This window comes from Vicugna pacos, chromosome 3 (genome assembly GCF_048564905.1).
Source record: "Vicugna pacos chromosome 3, VicPac4, whole genome shotgun sequence".
Classification (NCBI taxonomy): Eukaryota; Metazoa; Chordata; class Mammalia; order Artiodactyla; family Camelidae; genus Vicugna; species Vicugna pacos.
The window spans coordinates 119339424-119346328 of NC_132989.1; positions in this window are offsets into that span (position 1 = coordinate 119339424).

A 6905-nucleotide genomic window follows, 5' to 3' on the forward strand; every position below is an offset into this window, starting at 1 on the left:
CACCGCCTCACTGTTCTCATCTGCCCTGCATCCTGGCCCTTAGATTTATTTTCAAAACTCATGAGAAATTCATCTTCCTTCACTGAGACCATGTAGCACTCCTAATTTATAAACTGAAAGCTGCTTTCTTTATTTGACGCAAAGTTATGGATAACTCCCCACGCCGATACAGATAGAAATCCCTTTTCTTTCTTTCTTTTCAATCTTTTTTTAACTGAAAAATTACTTGGAGATTCTGGACAACCAGAGTACAGTGAACACATACTTTATCTCAGTTACATCCTGAAACTCCGAGAGGTCAGCAAAAGATGGTGATGGCCTAAAATGAAGAGGAAAGTGCGTGTAAGAGCAGGTCCCAGCGGGTGAGGATGCCACCCATGCCGCAGTGGGTGGAAGGCCGTGGCGGGGTGACCGAGGCAGTGTGGCAGAGGACTGCTCTCGTAAGAACATTTAGAGACGAGAAAAGAGTTCCTAGACATCGAGAGTGCAGCCCTTGGGTGGAACTGAAGGAGGTTTGCAGGACAGAGTTGGGACAGTTTCTCAGAACGTTGTGCAAAAAGACAGCAAGCAGATAAAAACAAACAGGAAAATGGGCAAGTCACGCAGTGGTCCATCTTCTCACCAAAACCGTCCGCAAAGTCTGGAGAGAGCAAGAGAGAAGAAAGAGGAGGAGGCGCGGGAGGCCAGTGCGCAGGCAGACGCGGCCGCACGCTGCGGGGCCTCCCGGTCCCACCCAGACGTGACTCCGGGCACTGACGGGGGTGCTGACGCGGCCGCTGTCTGCCGCATCATCCGGGAACTTGGGACGACCTGAGCTGGAAAGGTCTGCACATGTCCAGAGGGAAACAGGAGGTTTTGTACCAAAGATCAGGCCTCTCTGGGACCCAGAGGAGGTGCGGGGAGGACGGCACCGCGTTCTCAGGGCAGAGCTCTCCTCCCGGACCGTCAGCCGGGGGCGGGGGGCCCCCAGACACGTAGCTCTGAAACACTCACCCCCACGCGTCCTCTTCCACGGAGGGGGTCTGGCCCAGCCGGGGGGGCGGAGACCCGTCGCAGCGGCCCCTGCTCCGAGGCAGTCAGCGAGGAGGACGCCCCGGGGGCAGCCGCATGGCCAGAGCTGACCACTACCCAGGGTGGACGCCTGCGTCCTCGCTAAGCATTTCAATATTCAGTCTGCTCTAAAACTCAACAAGGTGCGTGGGAAGATTAAAGCCAACAGCATTTGTAAAATTAAAAAAGTAAATAAACGCATACAATGCACGATGCAAATGCTGGAATAATTATAAATAATTAATAGGTAGAGAAAATCCACAAGTGGAGAGCCACGTGGATGTCCCAGCAGCGACTGTTCAGAACGACCCAGCGCAATTAACTTACACAAACTCTAATTAAACCCCCGCCCACTGGAGCCTTATTGAATAAAGCACCATCACAGGAAAGCTTCCAGGACGCACGGACTCGAGGAGGCGCACGCGGCTCCCTGTCGGCGCCTTCGCCGGTGTGCAGCTGAGCCTTCCAGAGAGGTCAGGGGATCAGCTCGACCTCTGAGGACTTGAGAGGGAAGTGCAGGGTCCTGAACCCTCTCCTCACAAGGAAACAGCCCTTGTGAGGTGCAGTCCCCACAGCCTCACACTGGCTCTGAGTCACTGAGGGGGGGGGCGGGGGCTCAGCTTTCAGCCAGGGGCCAGCTCTAGAATTTGAGTGGGGGTCTCACTTATTCAACCCTCCTTGCACAGCTCACCTCCAGTGGGAGAGACAGACAGAAGGAGCAGCTGCATCTCGGAGACGGAGCAGAGCAGGAGAGTAAGACGGATGGAGGAGAGACGCTGAGGGACGTTCTATGACATCAGGTGACTTCTGAGGATGGCTCTGCAGGCGGTAAAGAAACAGCCATGGAGACCACATTGGACAGACCTCTCCTAGGGAGGGAATGGCATGTGCAAAGGCCCTGTGGCAGGAGGGCCCCTGCCACATCCCAGGAGCAAGGAGAGGCTGCTGTGGGTCTAAGAATGGACCAGCCGTGGAGGAAGGGCACGGGGAGGTGACAGGGCAGCTCTGGCAGGATTGGCAGTGACTGCAAAGATTCAGGCTGCCACTCCTGGTGGGCTGTGGCCACAGGGATGTTCCACACAGATGGACAGTACGGTCAACAGAGGTCAAGCAAGTATTACTTGTTCACCTTATGCTTTAAGAGCATGAGTGTTCCTGCCGGGTTGACAATGTCTACAGAGTGGGGCAGGGGGCAGTCAGGAGGCTGCAGCAGAGAGAAGATGGCCCAGGATGGGCCAGGTGGGGCCGGGGGGAGAAGGTTCTGGCCCCACTGTGTTTTCCAGGCAAGGTGACAGGATTCAGGAGGGCAAGATGGAACAGACGAAGGACCCCCAGTCTGGTCTGAGCCCCAGAAGGATGGCAAGGACCACGTTCCGGCTGGGGTGGCCCACGGTCCCCTGGGAGCTGGATTGTGGGGGGAGGTCTGGACCCTGGACCAGGAAAGAATGTTCAGACGCTGGGATTTCATCCTTAAACTCACCGCCAAGCTCAGGGTTTAACACGAGAGATCTGATGGCCTCACATCATTTCTGAATATGAATCCCCGAACTCCTGTAACTCACCAGGGCGTCGCACTCCAGCATCAGAACAGCGTATTGAAACTGCCAGGAGCTGGATCCCGAGTCACCGCACACAGAGGCCGGCTCTCCGCAGATCCACGGCCCAGCTTCTCAATTTACTGACGCAGTCACATTAACTAGTCACTCAGATGGATTTGACTCTTTGGGGATTTTCTTATGACTCCGTTGGTGACTTCACGTGGTTGGGATTCGGGCCTCCTGGTCTGGATTCTGGGGGTAATTCTACACAACGTGCGAATAGAAAGTAGGGCGCTCAGAGCGTGCTTCTGGGCCAGAGATGCTGAGAAGCAGCCTGCCTCCAGCTGCAGCGCGGACAGTGGGGTCAGGACGCCTGCACCTCCGTGCGCAGCCTGGGAGAGGCCGCCAGGCCAAGCGCGGGCTTTGTGTGGGACGCAGCGGGCGAGGGGCATGGGTGCACACACGCACAGACACGTGCACCTGCACGCCTAGTGCCACTGCCCTTGAGGCCACATGGCCTGCATCTCAGGCCTGCAGCGGAGGCGGGAGCTAGATGGAGCAGAGGGGGGCGGGGCCCAGAGCGGGTCCCAGGCCGCGCCTGCTGCACCGGAGCCCTGGGCCCCCTTGGCAGGCGGGGCAGGCGGGGCAGGCTGTCTGCATCCCTGATGCTCTGCCCGGGGACAGTCGGCTGACGCGTGGGTCTGCTTCTCATCTGCCAGGTGCAGAGTCAGCGCCCACCGTGGGAACAGAGGCGACTCCCGGAGCAGATGGCTGGACGCCTGCTCCACTCTGTCGCCAGGCTGTTTACATTCTTAAGTGACTAACTATGACATGTTGCACTAGTCATGGAGTTTTGTGGTGGGACCCAGTAAGCTGAGCGCCAGGCAGCTGGGGCCGTGTGGTTCAGCCTGGAGCCCCGAGTGGCTTCCAGGCCACCAGCTGCCAGCAAAGCTGCCCGGGATCGAATCACAAGGACCCACGTGTCACCAGGACTGCCGGTGCGAGAAGATGGCCCTGCGTGCCGCTGGCCGCAGCTGACACCCACACGAGCCCAGGTCCTCAGGTTTACTTCCTGTGCCAGCGCCCCACCACCCATCTGCAGTGACAGGAGTAGCATCGAGAGCAGAACGTCCAAGGTGAGCTACATCTTCCTGTCCCTGAGGCTCCACGAGGGGCAGAGCCGCGTCTCCCATGACTTCCCCGAGGCTGACCGTCATGTTGTATCTGAAACTGAGTACCCGGCGGTGGGAGCCAGTGTGCCTGGCGTGGCTTCCAACCCTCCGCATCCTCTGTGCACAGAAACCCCGCCCCCACTCTGACACGCCGTTGGGTCCACATCAGCTCAGGACGCAGCCAACACACACAAGTGCACCCGAGAGCACCAGGCTGCGACAAAGGACGCCGGTGGGCTGATCTGAACCCTAAGGGGACCACTCATCTCGGGGTGCGGCTCTGGGCAAAACCTCAAGCCGTTTCTGAAGTTTCCCAGAGCAGTTTGCAGGCTCTGATGCAGGAGCCAGAAAAACAGGTTGCGTGGCTCCCCTGCCTCACGTCAGACCTTGTCTAAGAAACACTACGCAACGGATGCCCTGTGCACGGGCGTGTCGTGGGGGCTCCAGACGCCAAAGCCCGTCGTCATCCCATCAAATCGGCCTCCATCCTCTGGCTGCTTTCACAAACAAGATGCAGAAAGTACAGAAACAGCCTAAAAGTCAGCCTCCGGCAAGTTGAACGTGAGCCAACACTCGGGCTTAGCGCCCACTTAACACAAGCACGTACATTCACGGACACCTATGTGTGTGTCGCTCTTTTTAGATAGTTGATGTTCAAAATGTTTTCCTACCGTGCTTAATAATCTAATTCCTTATTAACGCCAACAGTCAAATAGAGTGTCCATCACTGCTCTGTTTTGCATTCATTTAGAACACATGCTTGCGTTGTGTATTCACGAAGTACGCCTTTTTAAAGTCAATAATTTAGTGACTCTCATCGAGTCTTGATGCGTGTCTAATTTTGCCCACCATTCTATACACCCTTCTCTCCCCTGCGTGCCAGAAGCTGCACTCGGTGTTCTGGGGACGCACAGGAAAGGACGATGCAACCCCTGGTCTGAAGGAACTTGGTGAAACAGAAAGGCAGGCCCTTAGCTGCCTCTGTCAGGGGCGGGGACTCTGTAAACGCTGAGCTACCAGCCCGCGCCACCAGTCACTACAGCGTCGCTGTGCGACCACGGGCCCGCTGCTGCGGACAGCACAGTCACCCAGGTTCAGCACGACCCAGCTGAAGTCCTAAGACTGTTCAAGACAAGAACCCAACCGTTGCTTAAACAAACAAATCCGGCAGATTTTATAATTAGCCGTCTCTCCGACGGACGACTTCGCAGTTAGGGCGCAGCGACTGGAGGCGTCTCCCCGGCCCTCCGAGGTGTGGTCTCCACGCCTGTTGGTGCAGACGCTCGTCCCAGTGAAAGGGGTTCGATCTGAACAACAGATCCGTACCTCAGCCAGCCTGTGAGCACGTGTCTCTGATTACCCGCACGCCCCTGACGCCGTGTCAGGCCTAGGAGAGTGGACTCCTTATCGGTAGACCTGAGCTCACAGTGCGTGCTCCCGTGAAGAGCTGACCACAAACGTTGGGGGACCAAGCCTTGCACAGGCTCTGACAGTTTTAGTCCAAACCCAGCTGTGTCTCGAGGGGAAGCCCTGTGGGCGTGGACTGGAGCTACCGGCGAGGTCATGTGTGTCTCTCTGACCAGATGAGTTTGCCAACTCGCGTGGCCACCACTGTCAGGGCACGTCCCTCAGAGCCGAACGCGGATCTGGTGCACGGGAGCCTGGCCGCAGTAACTGGGCGAACGTTTGGGGCAATCTTAAAACCACGGTGGTGTCAGATCACAGCCTGACAGCAGACACCCGTCAGAGACCTCGGGTCTGGGTCCCCAGGCCCTGGGTGCGGGGAAGCCTTAAAGGAGGGTTTCTGGCAACAGATGCGTGGCTCTGCTGAAGCTGCCGACTTAGAAATGTTAGTGTTTCTGGTAAAGCTCCCGCGTGCTCCCACAGGGCAGCTTAGACGCAGCAGGTGCAGAGCGCATGCATCTCAGGCCAGCGCTGTCACGGGCCTGCTGTGGCGTGTAACACACGCACAGGTGCACGCACACATGCTCCTGTCCGTAAGCTGCGACCCCGCCTTGCTCCAGGGGAGCCACTCTCTGAGGGAAAGCAAAACACCCCAGAAAGCAGTGTGAGGACTGAGGGGGTCTCCCCCCACTAGCGTGTGAACAGAAGCCATGTCGGGAATGAAAACAGAGGACGGAAGCGGGGTGCAGCTGGGTGTGCAGAGCGGGCAGTGAAGGGGCACGGGGCCCGTCCGGGCGGGGGGCAGGACCGGCGCCATGCCCCCCGAGGAAACTCAAGGCTCAGGACATCTGCCCTCCAGGCAGGAAGCAGAGTCTGAGGCAGCACGTTTGAGCGAGCGGAGTCCAGGGGGCCAAGGGAAGGACGTGGAGCGATGCTGAAGGCCGGCCCCAGTGGGGACACCTGCCCCGACTGCCGAGAGCGTCCCATCGGGGGCGTGGGAACCTGAGGATGGATTTAAACAAGCCTGTGCGTTCAAAGCAGGAGTAGACACCCCAGCATATGAGCCAGGGCACTGCCCAAGGGCCTGAAGGGGGTAAAGTCCAGGAGCAGTTTCCAGCGTGCATGTGCGAAGCATGTCACTGCAGGGTCACGGTAGAAGGTGGCCAATGGACAACGGTGAAGCGTGAGGGTGTCATTTTAATCCCAGCTTGTGAGGGTGACAGAGCCACTGTGGGATCAGAGCTGGGGCCGTCAAGGTGCATTTGGTGACAGGTGGCCTTGCGAAGATGCCAGGCTCCCCCTCCCTGAGGCGACTGCCTCCCGGCCTCCCTGGTGTGGGCACCTGGCTGATCTGGGCTTTCCAGAGCCCGGCCGGGGTCTCCCTTCTCAGACCCCCTTGGAGCACTCTGGCCCTGGGAGGCCTGTTCCCCCCTCAGGAGCTCTGCCAGGGAGCAGCAGCAATGACCACCCACCACCACTGCCACCACCACCGCCCCCGCAGTGCAGGAGCGACTCCCCATGCCTGAGGGAGGCGTGTGCGGGCAGCTCGGGCTGCTGTCCTCGGGGCCTGTGCTGTGGTCCAGCGGCTGTGGCCCAGCAGATGCCTCCGGAGCAGGCGGTGAGGCCAGCCCAGGGGCTGGCTCCGTGGCCCTGCCGCCATGGGCGGCCACGTGCCTCTTGGCCTTGGAAGCACCTCTACCTACGAGATGCGGGGTCAGACCCAGAGGGCGTAACCTCTGCG